The sequence below is a fragment of the Neolamprologus multifasciatus genome, chromosome 6, assembly GCF_963576455.1.
Source record: "Neolamprologus multifasciatus chromosome 6, fNeoMul1.2, whole genome shotgun sequence".
NCBI lineage: Eukaryota > Metazoa > Chordata > Actinopteri > Cichliformes > Cichlidae > Neolamprologus > Neolamprologus multifasciatus.
Window position 1 is genome coordinate 3,173,802 of NC_140444.1, and position 24,084 is coordinate 3,197,885.

General features: G+C 43.5%; 1 protein-coding gene and 1 non-coding gene across 2 annotated transcripts in view; one reads left to right on the top strand and one right to left on the bottom strand.

The window, feature by feature from the left end:
• The window catches only part of LOC146516152 (sodium/potassium/calcium exchanger 3-like), an 88,182-nt gene that overhangs the window by 37,518 nt on the left and 26,580 nt on the right, over positions 1-24,084 (top strand). The gene's annotated exons all lie outside the window — the stretch shown is intronic.
• Positions 15,619-15,691, bottom strand: trnat-ugu (transfer RNA threonine (anticodon UGU)). Its single transcript has one exon. It is a non-coding gene; the product is annotated as a tRNA-Thr (tRNA).

Genomic DNA, 24,084 nt, shown 5'->3' on the forward strand with positions numbered 1-24,084 from the left:
TCAAAATCTCACGATACTTGGCCCCATTCATTCTGTCCTTAACACGGATCAGTCGTCCTGTCCCCTTGGCAGAAAAACAGCCCCATAGCATGATGTTTCCACCCCCATGCTTCACAGTAGGTATGGTGTTCTTGGGATGCAACTCAGTATTCTTCTTCCTCCAAACACGACGAGTTGAGTTTATACCAAAAAGTTCTACTTTGGTTTCATCTGACCACATGACATTCTCCCAATCCTCTGCTGTATCATCCATGTGCTCTCTGGCAAACTTCAGACGGGCCTGGACATGCACTGGCTTCAGCAGCGGAACACGTCTGGCACTGCGGGATTTGATTCCCTGCCGTTGTAGTGTGTTACTGATGGTGACCTTTGTTACTTTGGTCCCAGCTCTCTGCAGGTCATTCACCAGGTCCCCCCGTGTGGTTCTGGGATCTTTGCTCACCGTTCTCATGATCATTTTGACCCCACGGGATGAGATCTTGCGTGGAGCCCCAGATCGAGGGAGATTATCAGTGGTCTTGTATGTCTTCCATTTTCTGATGATTGCTCCCACAGTTGATTTTTTCACACCAAGCTGCTTGCCTATTCTAGATTCACTCTTCCCAGTCTGATGCAGGTCTACAATTCTTTTCCTGGTGTCCTTCGAAAGCTCTTTGGTCTTGGCCATGGCGGAGTTTGGAGTCTGACTGGTTGAGGCTGTGGACAGGTGTCTTTTATACAGATGATGAGGTCAAACAGGTGCCATTCATACAGGTAACGAGTGGGGGACAGAAAAGCTTCTTACAGAAGACGTTACAGGTCTGTGAGAGCCAGGGATTTTCCTTGTTTGAGGTGACCAAATACTTATTTTCCACCCTGATTTATGAATAAATTCTTTACAAATCCTACCATGTGAATTCATGGATTTTTTTTCACATTCTGTCTCTCACAGTTGAAGTGTACCTCTGGTGCAAATTACTGACCTCTGTCATCATTTTAAGAGGGGGAACTTGCACAATCGGTGGCTGACTAAATACTTTTTTGCCCCACTGTATATGTGTGTGTATATATATATATATATATATATATATATATATATATATATATATAAAAATTAAAAAATTAAAAAAAGAATAATAATTTTAAAAAAAAGAATACACATGACATATAATGTAATTGCAAGGAGGTATTTCTGTAGTCTATAGATTTCTTGATAGTGGAAAAGGGGTGGGATTAAATAAGCTTATGCTTCTTCCTGCTCCTTTTTGAACATGAAAGTTATTTGTAGTTGTGGTTGCTCGTTTCTTTTTGTTTTGCTTTGTTTATTTGTCTCTTTTAATTCTATGTTGTTGTACTTTTTTAACATGTTCAAAATAAAGATTCAATCAATCAATCAATCAATAGCTGTAGCAGAATAAATATAGAGGCATTTGTTATTAATACAAAGATTTGACCCTGCATGCCTGTGATATAAGTGTGTGTTTGTGTGTGTAGATGTTTGTGGAGACACTGTGTTCATGCTACAAACAACGCAGGAAGGGACAAAAAAGCAGGAGCCCTTAAATGTCACACATTGCTCAGCACAATAACCACGCTCACGACATGCGATGTGTCAGCCCACATCATCGTCGCCCACTGAGCATGTGCAGAACAGGCCCCAAGCTCTCCACGTGCGCTCAGCGTACACGCGGGATGTACGGGAGGACGAGCCCTTACGTGTCCCCATGGGTGGGAACGAAACTTTAATCGTTTGTTTCTTAATTTCGTCGTTTCGTGCCGCGATGCCTGTTGTCCTCGTGAGTGCGAGATTCCATCAGAGCGGGTGACAGCGACCGTCACCCCTCTTCGTCCTGCGTCATCATTCCCAACCTCAGTCAACGTAAACTCCCAGAATGCCCTGCTCCAAGTCATATGGTGCAGCAGCTAAAGTTAGGCAGCTATTTTAAGGATCTGTTTTGCATTTAAAAACGTTTTCTCGTTCTCACCCTTCCAAACGGTTTTTTCTGTCGCAACAGAGATGCAACGGTTAAAGGCACATTTCAGCGTTTTAGTGCGATCGAGCACACTGCTCTCCTACAGAGAGCTTCACAACCCTGAGCTGTTTGCATTTGAAGGAGATGACTGTGTTCACGCTACAGCTGAGCGGCTGTGCATTTCACAGTAATTATTAGATTGTTTTTTTGTCAGACGATTGAGCCACGCATCAGTGATCTTATTCCCTTCAACTGAAAACAAATATGTGTTCACGCCAGCTGTGACATGGTTAGTTTTTCTCCCTCTTTTATTTAGAGATTTCTCCAAAGAATAGCTGAAAGACAAAGCTGATCAGATGGCATGTGTAGCGGTCTGTCTCCGCTCGCGGCGTGCTCCGTGTGGAGTATCTCGTGCAGGAGGCGGCACACAGGATGGCCACTCTCGCCAGCTGTGAATACACTGGACTGTTACCCTGAGCTATTCTCACATCGGCTCAATATCACATCACACGGATGATTTTTTTTTACGATTCTTGCAGTTTGAAGGGATGTTATCCTGTCATTACTGTTATTATTTTACAACTTTTATTCTTCTGGCTGTTTGTAAAATATGAAATGTTTTAATGCCATTATAATAAAGCTAGAAAATCACACAACTAAAGGATAAATTATCTGCTCTTAGGCTCTCCTAACAAAAAGCGCTTTAAAAAATAACTCCAATAGGACTTGACCTTTAAACTTTGTAGCTAGGGCTGCCACGATTACTCGACTAGTCACGATTACGTCGACTATCAAAATCGTCGACGACTGATTTAATAGTCGACGCGTCGTTTGAAGCTTTGTAAGATCGCAAAAGACGCAGGAATAAGTAGTAGGATTTAAGAGTGTAATAACGGACTGAAACAGAAGATGGCAGCACTGCATGTACAAGGATGCCAGCTGCCGTTAAACCCCGAAGAAGAAGAAGCTGTGTCCCAGAATTCATAGCGCGGCCCAGCTCAGTTTCCAACAATGGCGGCAGCTAGTTAGTTTTAATATTACTCTTATTATTCTTTCTGGGTCACAAAATAAACGTTTAACATATTTTCAGGCGAGAATGTAGCTGTGTAAACCTCAAATATCTGCTCAGTTTATCAAGACACCACATATTTTCAAAAGCGCTCCGACGTTTTTGGAGACGTCTGTTAGCCACTAGCTTGATAGCTAGCCGGGGGCTAGGCTAACTAGAGCCGTGAGTTATTGTTTGGCTTTTTTCAGTATTTTATTTGTTCCTGAGTAAATCGGCTGAGTTTATTAAACTCCACCAAAACAATCTGCACATTTCATTAAAATTTAATAAACTACCATCTTGTCTTTATTTTTAGTTAGCACAGACCTTAAACACTTAAAGCTGTAAGCTAATGATAGTTATATAAGAGCAGATGCTTCTGGTGCAATAAGCTGTACGTTTTACGTCCAATGGATGATGATCTGATTAGTCGACTAGTCGCAAAAATAATCGGTGACTAGTCGACTATCAAAATAATCGTTTGTGGCAGACCTATTTGTAGCACAAACGCTTCTTCCTTCATACATTTGTTTAACTGCTTATCTAATTCAGCCATAAAAGGCTAGCATCTATCCCAGCTGTCATAGTGTGAGAGGCTGGGTGCATCTGGACAGGTCGACCACAGGGTTGACACAGTGAGAAAAGAAAAACGTTCACACCCACAGCCAATCAACCCAAAGTACCCGGAGAGAACCCACACAGGCACCAGCAGAACATGCAAAGTCCACACAGAAAAGCCTCAGCTGGCAGGTTTGAGCCAAGATCCTTTTGCTGTGAGGCGACAGTGCAATGAAATCATTGTGTGCCTGTTATGCTTTTATTTTAGATGCATTTCTCTTTTTGTTTAACCAGAATAATACACCAGATTGAGGTCATGTCCTGGTTTGAAAACGTCAGGGTACCAGTTTATACACTGGGAGAAACTGTACACCTGCTCTGCATCACGTTTTTTCTCACGACCACATTTATTTCCACTACGTTTTGCAGTCGTTGCAGGACTCTTTTGTGGGTTTTTTGTTCTTTTTCTGCATTATTTCCTCTTCAGTGTGGTCAGTGCATGGGTGGTGCTTGTATGTGTGTTTTGTGTTTGTTGCACAAAATAAAAGAAAGGTTGCCATGAAGAAGTTCTGACTGACTGGTGGACTGAACTGATGATAGAATATGTATCATGTGATTGTTTGTTACCGTCTGGTATCGCTGTCAAATTTCCTCTTTATTCATAACTTCTTGTTGTAACTCTTCTCTAATCATGTTCCTGTAAAGGTTGAGCCATCTTATCTTTGTTTGCAGATGTCAAGAGTTCATGTTTTTGTTCACTGTTCACTTTTTTTGTGGTTTTCAAATTGAGCAGAAATTTTTTGTGGTTGTCAAAGTCAAGAATTCACATGATCATTTGTAAAGTATCGTGAATCCGTTTCTGATTAATCTGTCTGTATTCGTGAGTCAGGGGACTTTATTCATGCAGTAATCACTCAAAGTAACCCCGTATAGGTGTGGCGGTCTCTCACGTTTCTTGAGCTGAATCATTCCCTGCTGTTCGGCATTCTTGTGAAGTTTTGGGAAATAATGTTGAAGTGATCTTCCTCTATCAATTCAGAAGTCTCATGAATGTTTTTTGTGGCTGTTGTGGTCGCGTTGAAACAGCCACACGCTGTCCTGGATTGTTCTGCATGGTTGAGGATGCGGTAGAGTCCCAGAAGTGCTGTTTGAGGTAACAATATGCACTACTTTAAAAACATAAACACATTCACACCAGAACAGCAAGTGCTGAGCTGAAAACAAGCCTAAAGCAAAGGTAAAAACCCACCAGCTCTACTCCAGCTTTACCCGTTTATTGAACCACCCAAACTGTGCACCTGCTCATCATCACAGTTTTATTTCATTTTTTAAACTGGCCACAACTCAGTTTAGACTCCTTCTTTGGTCTTCACTGCAACTATAGGCCGGTGTGAGCAGTCTTTACATACATGTGGCTAAGACCAAACACCTGCTGACTGGTTTACAGAGGAGGCCCCCACACTCTGTCTGATTATAGTGAGTCTGTGGCAGTGCAGCAATATCAAAAGTCAAACCAGGGATTGTTCTTTCCAATGAGTCAGTGCTTTGATTTTCTATGACTCACTTTTTGCTGGTCTTTAAAACTGTATCTTTAAAGTAGGAGCAAATTGGTGAGGAATGTTTAAGATCAAAAATCGGGGTTTTGAGTTTATGGACTTTGAATGCTTATTAATAATTTTCTCTAATTTTCTCTTCGTTTGTTTAAATTTTCACTGTCACCTCTTTGCAGAACTAGAACTTATAACTAGAGTTTCTTAGTTTGATCAGTTTTCTTTTTGTGTCTTTTCTCTGTGTTTAGTTTATTTCTGTGTCTTGGTTAGTTTGCCTGTTTAGTTATTGTTACTTAATTGCTTGTCTTCTACGGCTGGTGTTGTTTTGCTTTTACCCCATTGATTGCGTTGATTGTGTGTACCAAGAGGTTAGCAAAGAAAAAGTGGGATATAATGAAGAAAATAGGAGTACTGGGAGGAAAAGGTTTATAGTGTGTTGTATTTGAGACTGGAATCCTAGGGAAGAAGAAAAAGATTGAAGAGAGTGTGTTGAAAAGATGGAAGGAGTACTGTGAGGAGCTGTTGAATGAAGACAATGAGTGAGGAGGATGGATGGAGGAGAGTTAGTGAGTCAGGAGAACTGAGCATTAGTACGGTGGAAGTTGGGTGTAGTAGCAGAGAAGATGTGCTGCTCTTCACACCTCTCTGTGGAGTGAGTTAGTGGGGAATTCATTAACGGCATTTTTACGTATTATTCATCTTCGGTGCAGCTCTGCAGACTTGCTAATGGAGATCAACTGAGGCATTATTCTGCATAAAATTGTCACCTTAGTAACCGTGTAAACGTTTTGCTAAATGACAGAGTGATCAGAGTGAATAATTCATTGTGCAGAAGTGAGAAAAACACACAGGTTACAGACTGCAGAGGATTTCACTTGATTGTGGATCAAGAGTTGGGAGTTCGCCTTGTGATCGGAAGGTTGCCGGTTCGAGCCCCGGCTTGGACAGTCTCGGTCGTTGTGTCCATGGGCAAGACACTTCACCCGTTGCTTACTGGTGGTGGTCAGAGGGCCCGGTGGCGCCAGTGTCCGGCAGCCTCGCCTCTGTCAGTGCGCCCCAGGGTGGCTGTGGCTACAATGTAGCTGCCATCACCAGTGTGTGAATGTGTGGATGACTGGTTGTGTAAAGCGCTTTGGGGTCCTTAGGGACTAGAAAAAGCGCTATACAAATACAGGCCATTTACCATTTCACTTATGCAACAAAATCTTGTCATCGGAGTCTTTACATCATCAACTATACAGGTCAACGGATGTTCAGGATTGGTTTCACAGCTTCCAACAACTGCTCACTCTGTCAAGGCAACACACCTGACTAGGGATGGGTACCGGTGTCCGGTGCCATGATGGCACCGGTTCTGACATAAACGGTAGTAACCAGACCGAAAAGCAGCGCACATTTCGGTGCTTTATTTCGGTGCTTTTTTTTCCTGAGCTGTGATACACTTTAGATTCTAGCCAATCATTTTACGTTTCCGAGGATAGTAGGCGGGTCCAGGTACGTACGTTCTTTTAGAGCAGAGCTACAGATTAAAAATGTCCAAGGCGAAGCGGTCAAAAGTCTGGCTGTACTTCACAGCAAAATATGCAAACTCAGCAGCCTGCAACAAGTGCTTTAAGCTGATACTGTGGAAAGGAGGTAACACCTGAAATCCGATGAAACACCTGGCGACGCATAGCGTCTTTTTTTAAAAGCCGAGAAATGCGCCGTATTTGATAGCTTGCTGCGAGACCTCACACCGAGCGCATCTACTGCAGGTGTGGTGCCTGTTATCGGACCCAGAGTTAGCAACATCCCCCAAAAAGCTGAAGAGTAGAGTCCTGGCCCCTAGCCCTGCCAGTGTAGCAGAAATGATGAGGATGATGATGCAGCAGCAGCCGTTCTTCTCTGCGTGAGTAGCTTAATGTTGTTCGTGTTTAATTTACGTTGAGTAGGCTAACCACGTTATTACATTAATGCATGTAAGGTGAACTAGCAAACATCATCATAGCTACATGCGGCTGCCTTCTTGTTTGATGGCAGATACTCCCTTCACCCTGGACAAAAAGGCTAAAATGACCAAAGAAAAAGTGGAAAACAGTTAAACATGAGAGGTTTTTGGACAAAGTTTGTGTTTTTTTCCATTGTTTAAGCTGCTTCCAGCCCAGAGTGATACCATATATGCCCCATAGCTGCAGAAAAGGCTAACATTGTTATCTTTTTACAAAAAACCAGCTGAACATGAGAGGTTTTTGGACAAAGCTTGTGTTCTCCATTCTTTAAGCAGCGGTTCGAGCACCGTTTAAGCACCGGCACCGTTTCAAAAGTACCGGTTTGGCATCAGATAAAACCTAAATATAGATAAAACCTAAACGATACCCATCCCTACACCTGACAATCACATCCACGCTCTTTGGTTCTGTCCACCAGTTCAGAGACATGTGAAGACTTATCAAAGTTTAAATGTCATTTCAGACACTGAATGTTGGGGTGGGTGTAGTTTTTCCTCTGCGGTGGGGTCGGGTGGCCCGTCTGGAGGAGCTTGGGCCCCCTGCCCTTGGTGGATTCCCGGGAATGGGGGTAACGATCGGAGTCAGCGGGGAGCTGGGAAGGGGTATGGTGTTGCTGCCCACCTCTCAATTTTAAATACATGTAGACATTCAGGGTTCTTAGGAGGGGCCGTGGGGCGGTCTGCTCGTCTCCACCCCAGAGTAAAGGGAACCATCTCCTGGGTCTGCAGACTGGTTGGCCCTCTGGGGGTGATGGTACCTGGACCTGGGGGTATAGAGTATGTTTGGGGAGTGTGGGTGTGCGTACGATGTTCATTTCTGTGTGTCTTTGTATATGTGTGGATGAGGATGAGGATGCATGTTTGTGTCTGTGTCTATATTTCAGGTCAAGTCTTAGGCTCCACCTCTCTTGGAACATCTCAGACCCCCCCCCCTCCGCAACGTGTAGGGGCCTATCTCCTCTCACCACCCTCCCTGCCAGTGGCGGATGCCCCCACCTGATGGTGCGTTGGTGGTTCTCTGTGGGTTGGATGCTCAAGTATGTACTGGCTCACTCCTGGTGGCCCCTTGGCTCTGTCGGGCCCCTTTGGGGGTGTGGAGGGCCCTCAGATCTTGGGTCTCTGGGCCCAAGCCTGGTCTACTCTGGCGTAGCCGGCTTGTCACCACAGCCCCCTGTGGCTTCTGCACCATGGTTGCTGGGTGATATCTTCATATGTTTAACTCTCTAAAAGGATTTTTTTTTTTTATTTCAAACTAATTTTCACAGTGAATAAAACCACACAAGACTCAAGCCTTAGTGTCCTGGTTGAAAGTCATGTGGGCTGGAAACAGTCATTACACTTGCACTGGTAGGTAGAAGAAGAAAAAAAGATGATATGATTCTTAAGCTGGAGGACTTTTTGGTCCATTTAATTAACACGGACAGGATTTGGTCCAGATTTGGTCCAGACAGCAGGCTGTCCATGTTGGGCTGAATGATTTAAGCAGATTCTTTATAAAAAGGAGAAAAATGTTTGGCCAACTGCCACACTTCTTAGTTCAAAGAGGATGGAGTTCCCACCTTGGGTTGGAATGAGTTGCCTCCGTGTGTCGAGGAGTTCAAATATCTCAGGATCTTGACGTGACGGGCAGGTTGGTGTCTGTAGTGATGTCACACGATAAGGGAACTGAGTGTCGAAAAAACAAGCTGACAGAATTGAGTTTCCTCCAAGAGGTGGCTGGGCTTTCCCTCAGAGATAAGGTGAGGAGCTCAGCCTTTCAGGAGGTTTAGACCATGGAGATCTGGCTCTCCAACATCGAGATCGAGACCCAGCCACACATTCATCACTTAAGTACAAATACTTTTTTCTTTAAAGATATTCTGGTAAGATAATAATAGGCAATACTTCATCACCTGCTGCTGCTCTTTGTGGATTCAGCCAACTGAATGCAACAAGATATAAACAGATGTTACATCAGCCATCGTGGCTCAGTTTCCAGTATGAGCATCAACACCTTAAATTCAGTTTGATGTCTGCTACCCATGATGCAACACTGACCATGAACATCCCAGCTGGTCTGCACCAGTGAAACAGACTGCTTTCCTGCAAACGTCACCACAGCGTTGCAAACTAACCAGTGTTGCCTACGAAAACTAACCGATCCCTTTCATGCACACTTTGAACAACAAAAAAGTTCGTTTTCATGATTTTTCACAATATGAATAAAAAGTTCATGCACATGTTCAAAAAACACTCAAATGAATGAGAACATTACATGAATGAATTTACAGTTTAGCAAATGTCAGTGAGCTGTTCCTACTTTTAAAAATAGTCTTTTGATAAAAAGGTCAGGACTAGAAAGTACAGATATTTACTTTAAAATGTCAGCAAAGTACAAAGTATTTGTTCTTCGTTTCTTCCTTAGAGTTTCCCAATATTAGCTGGAGGTGTTTGAGGGAAACAGTCTGAACATCGATTGCTGCTCAAATTAGGAACCGAAGCTTAATAAAAGCCAGAATTGAAGAACTTGCAATTTCTTACAATTTTGCACACCGAGGGAGAAAAAGTACAGATAACTCAACGTGAGTAAACTCCGAAAATTTGTATGAATTAAGTCAAGCAAATGACCTCGCCAGCTGTTTGTTCATGCTGTCCATCTGCTCTCTGGTCTGTGCTGCTCTGCTGCCTCTCAGTCTGTCATTTCCACACACACAGAAATCCTCTCTTCAGCCTTGGCTCCAGAGGTCGGTCAGGTCTGTAGCAAACTGTGTAATATGCTCAGTCATCAGAACAGCAAAACAGCATCTGCACACACACAAACACACGCGCACATGCACACATGCACACATGCACACGCAGTGCACTTCAATCCAAATGGGAGCCTGGCATTCAAATATCCGAATTCCAAATGCAGTTAGACAGCCCCCTCTGCTTATCATCTTGCCCCCCACCCCGTCAAATCCAGCCAGCCAGTGCCTTTGCGTTTCCATGACAACAGCCTGAAACTATTATATCATCAGTAAGAAGGGAGCAGCGGTGGAATTTTGCACTCATGCTCACAAACCCGAACAATTTTTTGCACCCACTTCCCAAAATGCTTCCCCATCCCCTGCTGAAGCCTGAAGGTTGTCTTTTTCAGGAGATGTGGCATCATCACCTGGTAGGAGTAGGTTTTGGGGAGCATCGTCCTGTCAGGTGAAACCTTACTTTAAGGAGGCTCAGCGCATTCACTGAAGTGTCCCTCAGTTTGGGATTAACAGCAGCGAGCCACAAGAGGACGTATCCGTAATGAAGCCAACACATGAGTGCCAAAGTCTGCAGATCATTTGCTGTCAACTTTTTCTAACACAGAGAAATCTTTGGAGAGTAATTATGCAAAAAATCTGTTTTAATGTATCTTTTGGATATTTTAAAACTGAGTGAGTTGCAGTTCAGCATTAAGGCAGAAATACTTGTGTTTATACAGTCTTGAACCAACATTTAAGAGCATCTGAAAAATGGCAAACAAATCGTATTTTGCATGGTTGGATCTTAACAAGGTTCCAAGTAGAGCTTTAACATGCAACAAGGAGAAATGGGAGTGAGACAGAACATTTTTAAGCACGTAATTTATTGAAAACAGCGCTTAAACTCAAACAGGCTGTTTTGCAGCTGATCAAAAGTTTAGGACCACATGCCTTTAAAAGGCCAAACCTGTGCAAAAATGTGGATTCATTGTCATTTCTGTCAGGTAGTCACACTGTCATAACGTTCTGGTGTTAAAGGCAAAAAAACCATTCGCTTTTCGAGCGTGGTTGATAAACACAGCACGCCATCTCTGCTGAGGTGGGACGCAGTAAGACAGTCATTGGGAATTTCTTAAATGACCCTGAGGGTTATGGAACAAAAAAGTCAACCCAAAAAAATGTCACCAGCACTGAGCCAATCGGCTGTCCGTCAAGACACTGGACGATCCTCGACCCAAATTAAGGCCGTCTCCTTGAACGCCACTTAAACACAGAACTACCACAGAACTGACCGTTTGGACTTTTGCAAGAGAGCACCAAACATGGGACATTTAAAAGGTGGAAGAAAGTTTTATTCTCTGATGAAGAAAAAAATGTAACCTTGATGGTTTCCAATGTTACTGGCATGACAAGCAGATCCCACCTGAGATGTTTTCTATGCGCCACAGTGGAGGGGGCGCCATAATGGTCTGATAATGGGGTGCTTTTTTCTTCAGTGGAACAGTGGAGCTTTACGAGATGCCAAAAGGCCACTGGCTATGTTTAGATGTTGCAGAGAGCATCACTCATGACTGAGGGCCCTCATCTGTGTGGTAACGACTGGGTTTTCAACAGGACAACGCTACAGAACACAATCCCCGCAGAACAAGGGACTTCTTCCCGGAGAATAACATCACTCTTTTGGACCATCCTGCTTGTTCCCCTGATCTAAATCCAATTGAGAACCTTTGGGGATGGACGGCAAGGGAAGTTTACAAAAATGGACAACACTTCCAGACAGTAGACGCCCTTCGCGCATCCGTCTTCACCACTTGGAGAAATGTTCCCACTCACCTCATGGCTTGCATCAAGCATGCTGCAAATTTTTTGAAGTGATCAACAATAACGGTGGAGCTACTCCAAAGTTCATGTTTGGAACTTTGATTTCTGTTTTGGGGGGTTTATGAGGGTTTTTTTGGAGGTGTGGCCCTAAACCTTTGATCAGCTGTAACACAGCCTGTTTCAGTTTAAACATTGTTTTCAATAAACTGTTCTTGGAGCCTTGTTAAGATCCAACTGTGCAAAATATGATTTTTTTGCCATTTTTTAGGTGATCTTAGGGTGCCTGGAAAATAATACTGTATTAACATGTTGACATGGCAAGAGTGCATAACCTCAGACAGATATACACACGTTATTCAGACGATTGAAAGTTACACTGACTTCGTAGTTCACAAAGTTATCATGATCCCAGACATTTTGCAGAAAGAACAGAAATTCAGATTATTTCATCCACAATACGACTTTCTTAGGATTTGAAGTGTGCAGTCAGTAGAGGAAGCATTGCATTCATGCAGACACTGCCATGTAGCGACTGGGCTCGACTGGATCAAGCAGCAACTTCTGGGTCTGAAAAGTGTAGCAAACGTCAAAGTGGAAAAACTGCAGTTCTTCTAGTGGCCACTGGAGACTCCCATGTTAAAATGTCCAACTTACTGCCTGCTACAAAACACATTCTACCCAGTGTTGCCAACTTAACGACTTTGTCGCTATATTTAGCGAGTTTTCAGACCCCCTTAGCGACTTTTTTTTTCTAAAAAGCGACTAGCGACATATCTGGCGACTTTTTCTGGTATTATTGGAGACTTATTTATGACGTCTTTTTGACGTGAAAGCGTGTATCGCACTTACTCTCAACAAGCAGCGGTGCTGCCGGGGGCACCTCGCCCGTGCCAAGGCGCTCACGGGCGGAGGATAGTCCTCCCCCAGCTGCTATCAGCGCAGGAGACGTTCACACCTGTGCGTCCGAACTGCAAATGAATCGCGCATGAGCGAAGCCGCTGCTCCCGCACTGACTGTAACGCAGTCAGTTTTTCTTTTACCGTTATGCTGTTTTGTGGATCAGGTTTAAAACTACTTATAAACACACACACACACAAAGTAACTCCACCAGAGTGCCTATTTCGGGTCGCTTTTGCCGGTCCAAGCCCGGATAAAGCAGCAGGGTTGGAATTGTGACATTACAAAAAACAATAATTGCTAAAATAAATTTAATTTGTAGTTCTAAATAAATTCTAAATGCATTTAGGACGTTTTTTACTCACTTTATGTCTCTTCCACGATGTTATTTCTCTCTCCAACAACATAGGTTACAATTACATTAGCATGACCAATTATGCAAATTAAGCGATGACGTCATTTAGCGACTTCTAGCGACTTTTAGGACAGCCAATAGCGATTTTCCTTACTGAGGAGTTGGCAACACTGATTCTACCCTCCTCTAAATTCACCCTTCATAATAACCCAGAAATATTTTTATTTGGATGCTGTTAAAGCTTAAAGTTGGTGCTGTGACAATTTCTGCCACTTTCTCTCTGCTAATTCCAGTCAGCGAGCTGAACCTGTCTGTCATTTTTGTGACACTGGGTTCATTTCAAACATTTTTAATGTAATTATTTGACAAATAACACGGCTGGCTGTGAAATTCTAGTATTTTTCAGTCGGTTACTTGCTAACTAAACTTATTCGCCCTCCACACTCTCAGCCAAATGTGGTAGCATCTGAAAATTAAGTGAACATCCAGCTGTTGCTGCTGATTAGTTCTGTGTAACTAAGCTATGCATGTTATAGCTAATGATGGCATGAGATGAGCGAGGCAGTGGTCCAGGGCAGAAGTGGTGAAGGAACACAGTCACAGTCGGGGCAGAGACTTTCCTGGTTGCTTTTTTTATACTTCAGCGGCAGAGATTTCAAGAAGTCCCCAAAGACTTCAAGCTTTACTCCACTTTTCAAATTCCTGCTCCATGCTGGTTATAAATAAACATGAAAGATGGAGAAGGTGGGGGTAAAGATGGCGAGCGTGGACGTCCACTGGGATTTGTACAGTAGATGTTTGAAGGAGAGTTCCAGGCCGAGATATCAGCGCATGGCCTCACACTTCACCTCCTCCTTGTTATTTCCCTTTCTCTATAAATAACACACGGTTTGTTAGTCAGTGCAAGGTCCTCAATGCTGCTGAAATCACGAGGCAGTCGAAAAATGTGAACATTTAGTAACAAATATATCTGATTGCTTCAATGGTTTGCCTTTTATTACAGCATATCTTCTATTACATGGCATCTGTAGACCTGATAAACTTTTCATTCTTTTATTTTATGCACGGCTCCAGAGATGGAAGTACAGTGGAACCCTGACTTACGAAATTAATTCGTTCCCGAGGGTCTTTCGTAAGTTGAAAAGTTTCGTAAGTCGAAGCACCCATCGCGCCTTTTGAGTGAACGATAGGCTATAGGCTAATTGCTAATTGCAACAACAATACGTCGTTCAAGTGGAACAGCGAAGCGCAATTATGAAAGGGGGTTGTCACATGATTCGGAAGGCATTGTGGGCAATGTAGGCCTTCTGGGCTCAGCCAATCAGAACTAGCGGGCAGAAATATTGCCATTAAGTGCCTTTGTAACCTGAATTTTTCATTAAATGGGGTATTCGTAAGTCAGGGTTCCACTGTACTCTACTCTTGGCTCGGTGTTATGATCCCAAATATGATCATCTCAGGTTCCTGTTCAGTTCTGTGTATTAAGAGCAGCCAATCAGGAGAAAGCTGGCTTCAAAGGAGGGGGAGGAGCTAAAACTGTTAATTCCACACAGAGGATAAACTGAGTGTCCCAGTATAGGATAAATAATGTTTATTTTTAACTTTGAATCATGCAAAGCTGCTCTAGCAAAGTCAGCAGAATCGCACCCCCAGTTATCTTGGGATAATTATATTGGAATAATTTACCTGATCCAAGCTTACTTTTCCAGTGAACATGTGCAGACTTTATTGGATAAAACTCCAACCGTCCTTCCAGTCAGTATAAAGCAGCGTAATTACTACCGTATGTTTGCAGAGGGTGATATCGCACCCACAGGGGTGATTAAGATACCCCTGACCCAAACAGTCACATGATTGCAGACGTCGTGTCTCTCTGCACAGAAGGGTGTTCTGAGCTTGTAAAGGTCAGTTTGAAAATCACTTTTTAGACCAAAGTTCACATAGCATCCCATCTTCTTTTAACATCAGTCTGTAGACATCTGAGAACTGAGGAGACCGGCTGGCGGAGTTTTGGGTGAGAAATGTTGTTTTATTGTTTTTCTGATTCTAGCTGCTCAACAGTCCTGGGCCTTCTTTGCTGTATTTTTCATTTCATGATGCTCCAGATGTTGTCAGCTGGTTAAAGGTCTGGACTGCAGGGAGGCTTTTCCAGATGTGCAAGCTGCCAGTACCAAAGGCACTGATGCACCCCCATCCCCACGCCCAGAGTGCTGATTACAAGCTGGGTTGTCTCTCTTCTTTTTGGATGATCTGATATCGTCGTGTTGGTGTTTTTCCAGGAACAACATTGCAAGTGACCAATCACATTGTTGTGACGTTATTCTTTGGCGCGCCAAGCCATTGGTGCATTTATGAAATTCCAATGTTGCAAGGACAATATCAATTCTGCTTAGCGTTTATTAAAGGGTTAGGGTCCGTTGATCGGCGGACAAAGGCGGTTTCTCGCAGCTTAAGTACAGTTTTTTGTTTTACGCCGGTTTTTCCCGAAGTCGCAAAAGTATGACGTCACAACATTCTGATTGGTCACTTGCAATGTTGATCCTGGAACAACATTTACTATGTTGATCTGGGAACAACACCAACACGAGGATATCAGATCGTGCCTCTTCTTTAGTCCAGAGGATGCAGCTTTCAGGTTTTTTATGTCAGTACATTTTACAGGAGTGATCCTGAGTGCATGAAAAGATTCAAGATAAGATAAATCTTTGTTAGTCCCACAAGTGGGAAACTTGCTAAACGTTTTACAGGCCCCAGCGAGATTTGAACTCACGACCCCTGGTTTACAAGAGCAGTGCTCTGACCCCTGAGCTATGGAACCATGACTTTCCATGACAGAATCAAATCTGTTTTTAATGCAGCGCCACCCAGCAAGCATCTTCATTTTCAACCTTGTACCTGGTGCACAGAGATTTCTCCACATTCTCTGAATATCTTGATGATATATTTGGGGCGATCGTGGCTCAAGAGTTGGGAGTTCGCCTTGTAATCGGAAGGTTGCTGGTTCGAGCCCCGGCTTGGACAGTCTCGGTCGTTGTGTCCTTGGGCAAGACACTTCACCCGTCGCCTACTGGTGGTGGTCAGAGAGCCCGGTGGCGCCAGTGTCCGGCAGCCTCACCTCTGTCAGTGCACCCCAGGGTGGCTGTGGCTACAATGTAGCTGCCATCACCAGTGTGTGAATGTGTGGATGACTGGATATGTAAAGCGCTATATAAATACAGGCCAATTACCATATTTGTTGCCCCGTTCCAGCTTTTTTGAGATATTTTATTTCCATCAAATTATAAATGAGCCGTTCTATACCATGTGAATAAAACACAGAATTGCAAATCATTGCATTCTGTGTTGCTTTACATTTTCAACAGCATCCAGATGTTTTGGGGACTGAGATTGTATTTTATATCGCTTATTGCAAAGATATCCTCTGTTTATAGAAGCAAACAAAATCTACTAGAATAATGGAATATGACACCAGGATGAAAAGATGAAGCTATGTAACAAGTGAAACATGTATCTCATAAACGTAAATTACTTGAAAGTATTTGTATATTCTAAAAATGGGTATGTGGTAGTAATATTCTGATTGTGTGGTTGCAGGATCGAATTATTATCAAATTTTAAAAACAAAGACTCATACAGTTGTTTTGTTTAGTGCAGTAATATGAACACTGCCTTGCTGTGTAAGAGGGGACTTGATAAGCAGCTTGTTTGTGCAAACGTCAGCATTCGTCCACCTACGGTTCAGTTTCACCCGTGATGTCGACAGAAATTTAACAGGAAAAGTAATGTCAGGGTTTGAAACATGTTTGCTGGGAGTTGTACACGGTCAGCGGTTGCATTCAGTACCAACCATTACAGTGCTTACTCCTACTGGTAACATTAAAGGTCCATTTGTTTCATGTTACAATATGTGTGAGAGTAAAAACACTTAACACTTAAATATTAACACTTTATTCATTCCTTTTATTTTCTTTCTTGAAACATAATATTTGATGATATTGTGAATGATATGAAGTTTTATGGGATTATGCTTTCCAAATATTTGATGCATTACACAAGGAAGAACTGAAGAGGAGACAGTCTGCTGTCATTGCTGTTAGCAGAGAGGATCCAGAAGAAAGCTAGGAAGTGCAAATGAGAGTCTGTGCAGGGAGAAGATGGATATACTACAGTGCATCAGTCAGTGTGATATGCTTGTGTGTCTAAACATGTTCAGTGTTTTATAAAGGAGAAGCCATGGTGCTGCAGAGTTCCAGCACAAGGAAACAAAGAGGAATCATGTTACATTGATTCAGAGCCCACAGTGGTTCCCTCCAAATTGCCTGGGAAATTAGACTGACACGGGATGATGCAGGCAGCAGGCAGGCAGCAGGCACGGAGCAGGAGAGGCAGAATGTGTCCCCAGCAAGCCAAAGCCTGATTGCTGATTGATACATTGACTGCCACTGATTGTGCATCGCGAAGAAGAGGAGGAAAACCGGGATGATTGCAGAAAGGGAAACAATGAAAGCCCCTGTGCACTCGTGTGCTGTGATTCTATGTGTCTCGGGTGCGTACGAGTGTTCAGCTTGTGCGTCGGGGTGTGAATGTACCACAGAGAGCCGGGGTGGTTCAGCAGCTGTTAAGGGTTCATCCCAGTGACCTCACTTACAACTCCACTAATTATCTGACCACCTCCATCACTTTTTCCCCCCCTCTCATGCGTACAATTCACCTTTCCCGCTTTCGTTGTAATCAGCTGAAGCCCTAAAGAAACACGGAGTGAGTGAACATCTCACGTCTTCCCACATCATTCCCCCACATGCCAGTATTACATGTATTTCTTTCCACTCTCCAAACATCATGCATAATGCACCGAACCTCAGCCTGCTTTCTGCAACGAGTACATCAAGTGGCACTGCTAATGGCAAGCGTGCTGCCTAGCAGCCATGGCAGCGGCAGAGTGACTCGCGTCACCTTAAGTCCAGCACTCTGTTATTTGTTTCCACACTCTACATCAACGAGACACTCACACTGTTGCTATGGAGTTAGCGTTCAGGCAAGCAGACTTCACAGGCACGAGTGAGGATTTTAATTAAACTGGTGTGTCGTTTTAGAAATCTTAAACACTTTGTAGTCATAACTTTGATAGATTACCCAGACTGTCATCTAATAGTTGTCAGATTAACAGAAAGCACCATTCACCAGCCTCTTCATTCTCCTTTTGTGTTTGGGACCATTGTTTCTGCTTAAAACAGGGGTGGCTAACTCCAGGCCTCGAGGGCCGGTGTCCTGCAGGTTTTAGACGTGTCCTTGATCCAACACAGCTGATTCAAATGGCTAAATGACCTCCTTAACGTGTCTGGTAATGAACTAATCATCTGATTGTGAGTTGACCCAGGGTGATATCTAAAACCTGGTCTGGAGTTCCCCACCCCTGCTTTAGAGGGAATGGTCACTGCAAGTAAATGCGAAGCTGCTCCAATGGGAAGCTGTCTTGAGTAGTTTCTGCCCTAATTGGACTCTTCCAAGATGATAGCTGCCCCATCTGTGGTCACGAGTGATGAGCATGTGACTGCATACATCATTACCTTCTTAGTCATCAAATCTCAACCAAATGAAACAGCTGTGGGAGGTTTTTGGCCCCACGCTTTTCTCCCCACCACCATCATCAAAACACCAAACGAGAGAACATTGCTCATACAGGATTGAGGGCCCAAATACGAAAAAAACATCCATCCATCCATCCATCTTCATCCGCTTTATCCGAGGCCGGGTCGCGGGGGCAGCAGCCTAAGCAGAGAGGCCCAGACCTCCCTCTCCCCAGCCACCTCCTCCAGCTTATCCGGGGAAACACCAAGGCGTTCCCAGGCCAGCTAAGAGATATAATCTCTCCAGCGTGTCCTGGGTCTGCCCCGGGGCCTCCTCCCGGTGGGACATGCCCGGAACACCTCACCCAGGAGGCGCCCAGGAGGCATCCTTGTCAGATGCCCGAACCACCATGCTCCTTTCGATGTGGAGCAGCGGCTCTACTCTGAGCCCCTCCTGGATGGCTGAACTTCTCACCCTATCTCTAAGGGAGAGGCCAGCCACCCTTCGGAGGAAGCTCATTTCTGCCGCTTGTATCCGCGATCTCGTTCTTTCGGTCACTACCCACAGCTCGTGGCCATAGGTGAGAGTAGGGACGTAGAATGACCGGTAAATTGAGAGCTTCGCTTTTACACTCAGCTCCCTCTTCACCACAACGGACCGGTGCAGCGTCCGCATCACTGCAGCCGCTGCACCAATCCGTCTGTCGATCTCCGGCTCCCTTCTCCCATCACTCGCGAACAAGACCCCGAGGTACTTGAACTCCTCCACTTGGGGCAGGAACTCATCCCCAACCCGGAGTGGGCACTCCACCCTTTTCCGGCTGAGAACCATGGCCTCAGATTTGGAGGTGCTGATCCTCATTCCCACTGCTTCACACTCGGCTGCGAACCGTTCCAGTGTGAGCTGGAACGGTTCGCAGCCGATGAAGCCAACAGAACCACATCATCCACAAAAAGCAGAGATGAGATTCTGAGGCCACGAAAAAAACAACATATGAAAAAGTGAATGAACAAAACAAAAGGCAAGCCTTTATTTCAGCTGATAAAAAGTCCAATCAAAAAAGAGAATACAAATGGATGATAACAGATACAGACACTGAGCAAAGGAACGCCAGGATTGCATTTACATACAGCTGGGAGGAATGAGACACAGGTGCACACAATCAATACAATCACAGGGGAGGAAGTTCAGTTCAATTCAATTTTATTTATACAGCGCCAAATCACAACAGTCGCCTCAAAATGTTTTATATTATAAGGTAAAGACCCTACAATTATATATACAGATAAACCCCAACAATCATATGACCCCCTATGAGCAGCACTTTGGCGACAGTGGGAAGGAAAAACTCCCTTTTAACAGGAAGAAACCTCCAGCAGAATTTTTATGTTTAGGGTTTAATTTAACGTTTTTCAGCTTTTTTTTGTCAAATATTTTTTCTGTGTTATTCAAACATGTTTTGATGTGTAAAGCTGGCAGTAATCAGTATTATGTACATTTCTTCTTATGGTGACTCTTCTTAAGGTAATTTTAATCTATTTGCAGATGATGAACTCGTATTTTATTGTTGCAATAATCTGAAACTTATTGTGGATACAGGTTTGATTTATTTTTATTAACTATTAACTACTATTCATTATAAGTTGAGTTCTATTTTCAGTTCAATTCAGTTTTATTTATACAGCGCCAAATCACAACAACAGTCGCCTCAAGTTTCTTTATATTGTACAGTAGATCGTAGAAAAACCCAACAATCATATGACCCCCTATGAGCAGCACTTTGGCAACAGTGGGAAGGAAAAACTCCCTTTTAACAGGAAGAACCGTCCACCAGAACCAGGCTCAGGGAGGGGCGGGGCCATCTGCTGTGACCGGTTAAGGTGAGAGAAGGAAGACAGGACAAGTAAATACAAGACACAGAAGACAAACAACTGACAAAGTAAAACAGGAAGTAAGTAACGATAACTAAAAATGAAAACTGACACGGAAATAACTTTAACATGGGGAAAGACCAGAGATGGGCGGTAATGCGTTACTTCTAACGCATTACTGTAATCTGATTACTTTTTTCAAGTAACGAGTAAAGTAAGGGATTACTATTGCAAAAAACGGTAATTAGATTACCGTTACTTTCCGTAGGAACGCTGCGTTACTGCGTTACTAAAACTGTGATTTTTTGCGAGAATGTCTCATGACAGTGACGTAAGCGAGTGCGACGTTCGTGACAACAGCTGTGTGCAGATCAACAATGGATCATATATCGAGTGCGGAGAGAGTATGAGCGTGCAGCGTTTAAAGCGTGGAAGTACTGACCTTACTTTGAGTTTGATTCCATAAAAAGTGACAAAAACATTAGTGTCTGTTGTGCGTGGGAAGAAAACTTCTTTTTACAGCGAAAAAACCCCTAAACTTCCGAACAAGCACCGAGTAGCTACGACGTAATGGGAAACTCACAGAGAAACTCGCGGATTCTTCCACTGACCGCTGCACACCTGCACCAGGGTAAACCTCCGCCTACCCCACTCCTGCTTTACAGGTGAAAATAGAGCAACAGGACCGCTAGTCTTTGACTTTATTTATTTTCTGCTGTGTTTTACTTGCATCTATTTGGAAGACTGAGTGTAAACACACAAAAAAAATAATAATTATGTGCTGGAATGTGCAGAAAATAGGTTTAAATATTAAACAAATTTCTTCCAGTCAGAGAATGTTGCAGATAATTAAATTTTTGCTTGATGCATAAAGTTAAAAGATTAAAACTAATAAAACAAGTTTTAAAAAGAGACTTTTCCATTTGATTACATTTTGTATGATGATTATGCAGAAAAAGTACAATTGGGCTGAAAGATCTATCACTTTATCACCTATTCAGGTTGTAAATCGTGTTTTTAAAAAGTAACTAAGTAATTAATTACTTTTGAAAATAAGTAATCAGTAAAGTGACGGGATTACTTTTTTGGGGAAGTAATCAGTAATTAGTTACTGATTACTTTTTTCAAGTAACTTGACCAACACTGGGAAAGACTGAAGGAAAAATGTGAGGGATGTAATGAACTCTAATGGAAATAGTACCTGGATCTAGAACTAAAGACTAAAACTACAGAGGAAATACACAAAGACAAAAATATTTAATGATAAACACAATTTGAAAGTCCAAAAACTCCAAAGCCGAGGTCCGAGAACGAGGGCCACGACAGATGAGAGTGAGTGCACGTGCTGCAGGTACCTCTGCCACGACTCTCGCCTCCGCCAGCGTGACCACTCGATGGGACTCAGCTGCTGACACCATCGTCCCAACTGCTCGTGTAGAGCACCGTTCACCTTAGAAGTTTCCAACTTCAGTCCACATTTCAGTCGTGCTGCCCTTTACTTACCGTTGCTTTGCTTTTTAAAGGATATGCAAGGTTTATTTCCTTGCTTTGTGGCTGCTGTTGCTCTGTGGGTCATTTCAACCTCAAACTTTTCATATTCGTGGCAGAGATTTGTGGGAGTGCAAGCTCCCAGCTCTAAAAGGATTGTATATTACTTTGAAATTGCCTGAAAAGCACGACAGGATAAACATGACAACAGGCAAGAGGAAAAAATGTAAAAGTTTGAGTTTGTGGTGACCTGTAAAAGAGAAACTTCACATTATTATACAGGATCTTAAATAAAACTGCTTTCCTATTAAATGATGACAACTAACAAAAAGCTCTTGCACCGGGGTTGCGGCTGTAGCTCACAATACTTGCAACCTGTGTGAAATCCTGTTTTTCATTCCTTACTCTTCACTTTTTTTTCTTTCTGAAAATCTAGAAAAAAGTTGCAGCACCCTTCCACATCACAGTGACAGTCGCTGTTTTTCGAGGGTGGAGGTGGGTTTGGCGAGCAGCACGTTCATATAGCGGCGTAGCGTGGCGAGCATGTGTTTGAGGTTTGGAGAAAGCCGGGTGCTGTGAAGTGGAACCTTTCAGTGCTGATGTTTTATAAAACACCTTGTTTACACGGAGGTTCAGCGGGTTCCTTGTGGGAGCGTGTGGTTCTGCATCACATCCGCACGTGTACTTATTACCTCTCGTGGGAAACGGAGCTTCGTGCTTCTCGGAAAAACAATTAGCTGTTTGGCTTTTATCCCCCGCTGCTTCAGGAGAAATCATTTTGATAGATTATTTCAGCTTTTTGTCTTCAATTGTTTCATAATGAACTATTTCTGTTTTTCATTTGAGAAAGTTTGAGTTCAGGCAGAAGTGTTGACTTCTCGTTCGTCTCCGTTTCCAGCCTGATTCCTGTCATAAGAGCTGCTTGTTGTTTCCCCTCACATACTCGCCTGGCATTTTCGGCTGGATTGAGTTGGAGCTCGCCGACGCCGGCTTGTAATAGTAAATATTAAACACATCCAGCTGTCGCTGTGAGATGGCTGTCTGCTCTGCCGCTCTGCAGCCTCTGCAGCTTTTTACGGGCAGCTCTGCATTGTGTTTGGCTTTAGAAGTCGTGGCAGTGGAACATAGTGCGGGCGAGGACTGGTGGCCACAGATATACTGTGGATACAAATAGGTCAACAAACAGGGGAACAAGCGCTTATTACTCTACCCACTCTTATTTCTTCTCTACAACATGAACGTGAACGATTTTGCACTGAAATAACGCGTCATATAAGAGGAAGAAAAAACCACGCTGGACTCTCATTGGTTCATTCTTTCACCTTTAGCCTGTCAGTGATGCAGAGGGCATCCCACTCTGTAAACATGGACAGTTAGACTCAGATGCTACACCTGTTACTGCTGTTCATTTTAACAACGCCTCATGACAGTCGCCATATTGGTCTGGTAGAGCTGGACCCCTTAATGCATTTAATTTTATGGAGGCAGAAGTTTATACGCGAGTAGTCGACTAGACATTTAAATATTACTCCTCTTGCTAGTCTGTGCCAGAAATGCTGGCTGGTTAAATGTAGTATTATTATGTTATTAATGTGCTCAGAGCTGCTACTTACAGAACCGCCGGCCACTGAGACAGCAGATGGCAAAGTAAACAGATGACCAGCGCTGTTCTGCAGCACTTTGATGGTGTATGTCAGCTTTAAGCTGTCGAGACATTTATCACTGAAAGTTATATGTGCCCACCATCGCGGCTGCCTTCTAGCGTTGTTTTACTGGGATTACTGGGATCAGTGAGCAGACTCACACAGCTGTTGACTGGTTTCAAAGGTTTACTGAATAACACAGGAATGAAGTGGGCCAACGGGAGCAGGGAGTGAGTGAGCGGATCAGGATCCAGGATGTGTACAGAGCCTCAGCCAGAGAAAAGAGGTGTGTGTGTGTGTGTGTGTGTGTGTGTGTGTGTGTGTGTGTGTGTAGGGGGCTACAGGTTTGGCGAGGGGTGGAAATCCCAGGTTGGAGGACGGTTTTCCCTGTATGGTAACACTTTGAGCTGATCACTCCCTATAAAGTATTTCACATAACTGAGGTGATTACATGCAGGCTTGCTGTGGGATACTTTTGCATTTTCCAGTTTTAACACAAGCATCTGATGTCCTGTTGGATTTCTTTAAACACTGGCTGAAATCATTCTGTCAGGATTTCTGACCTCTGTTACCGTTACCCACACACAGTGTTGGGGAGTAACGGAATACATGTACCGCCGTTACGTATTTAAAATACAAAA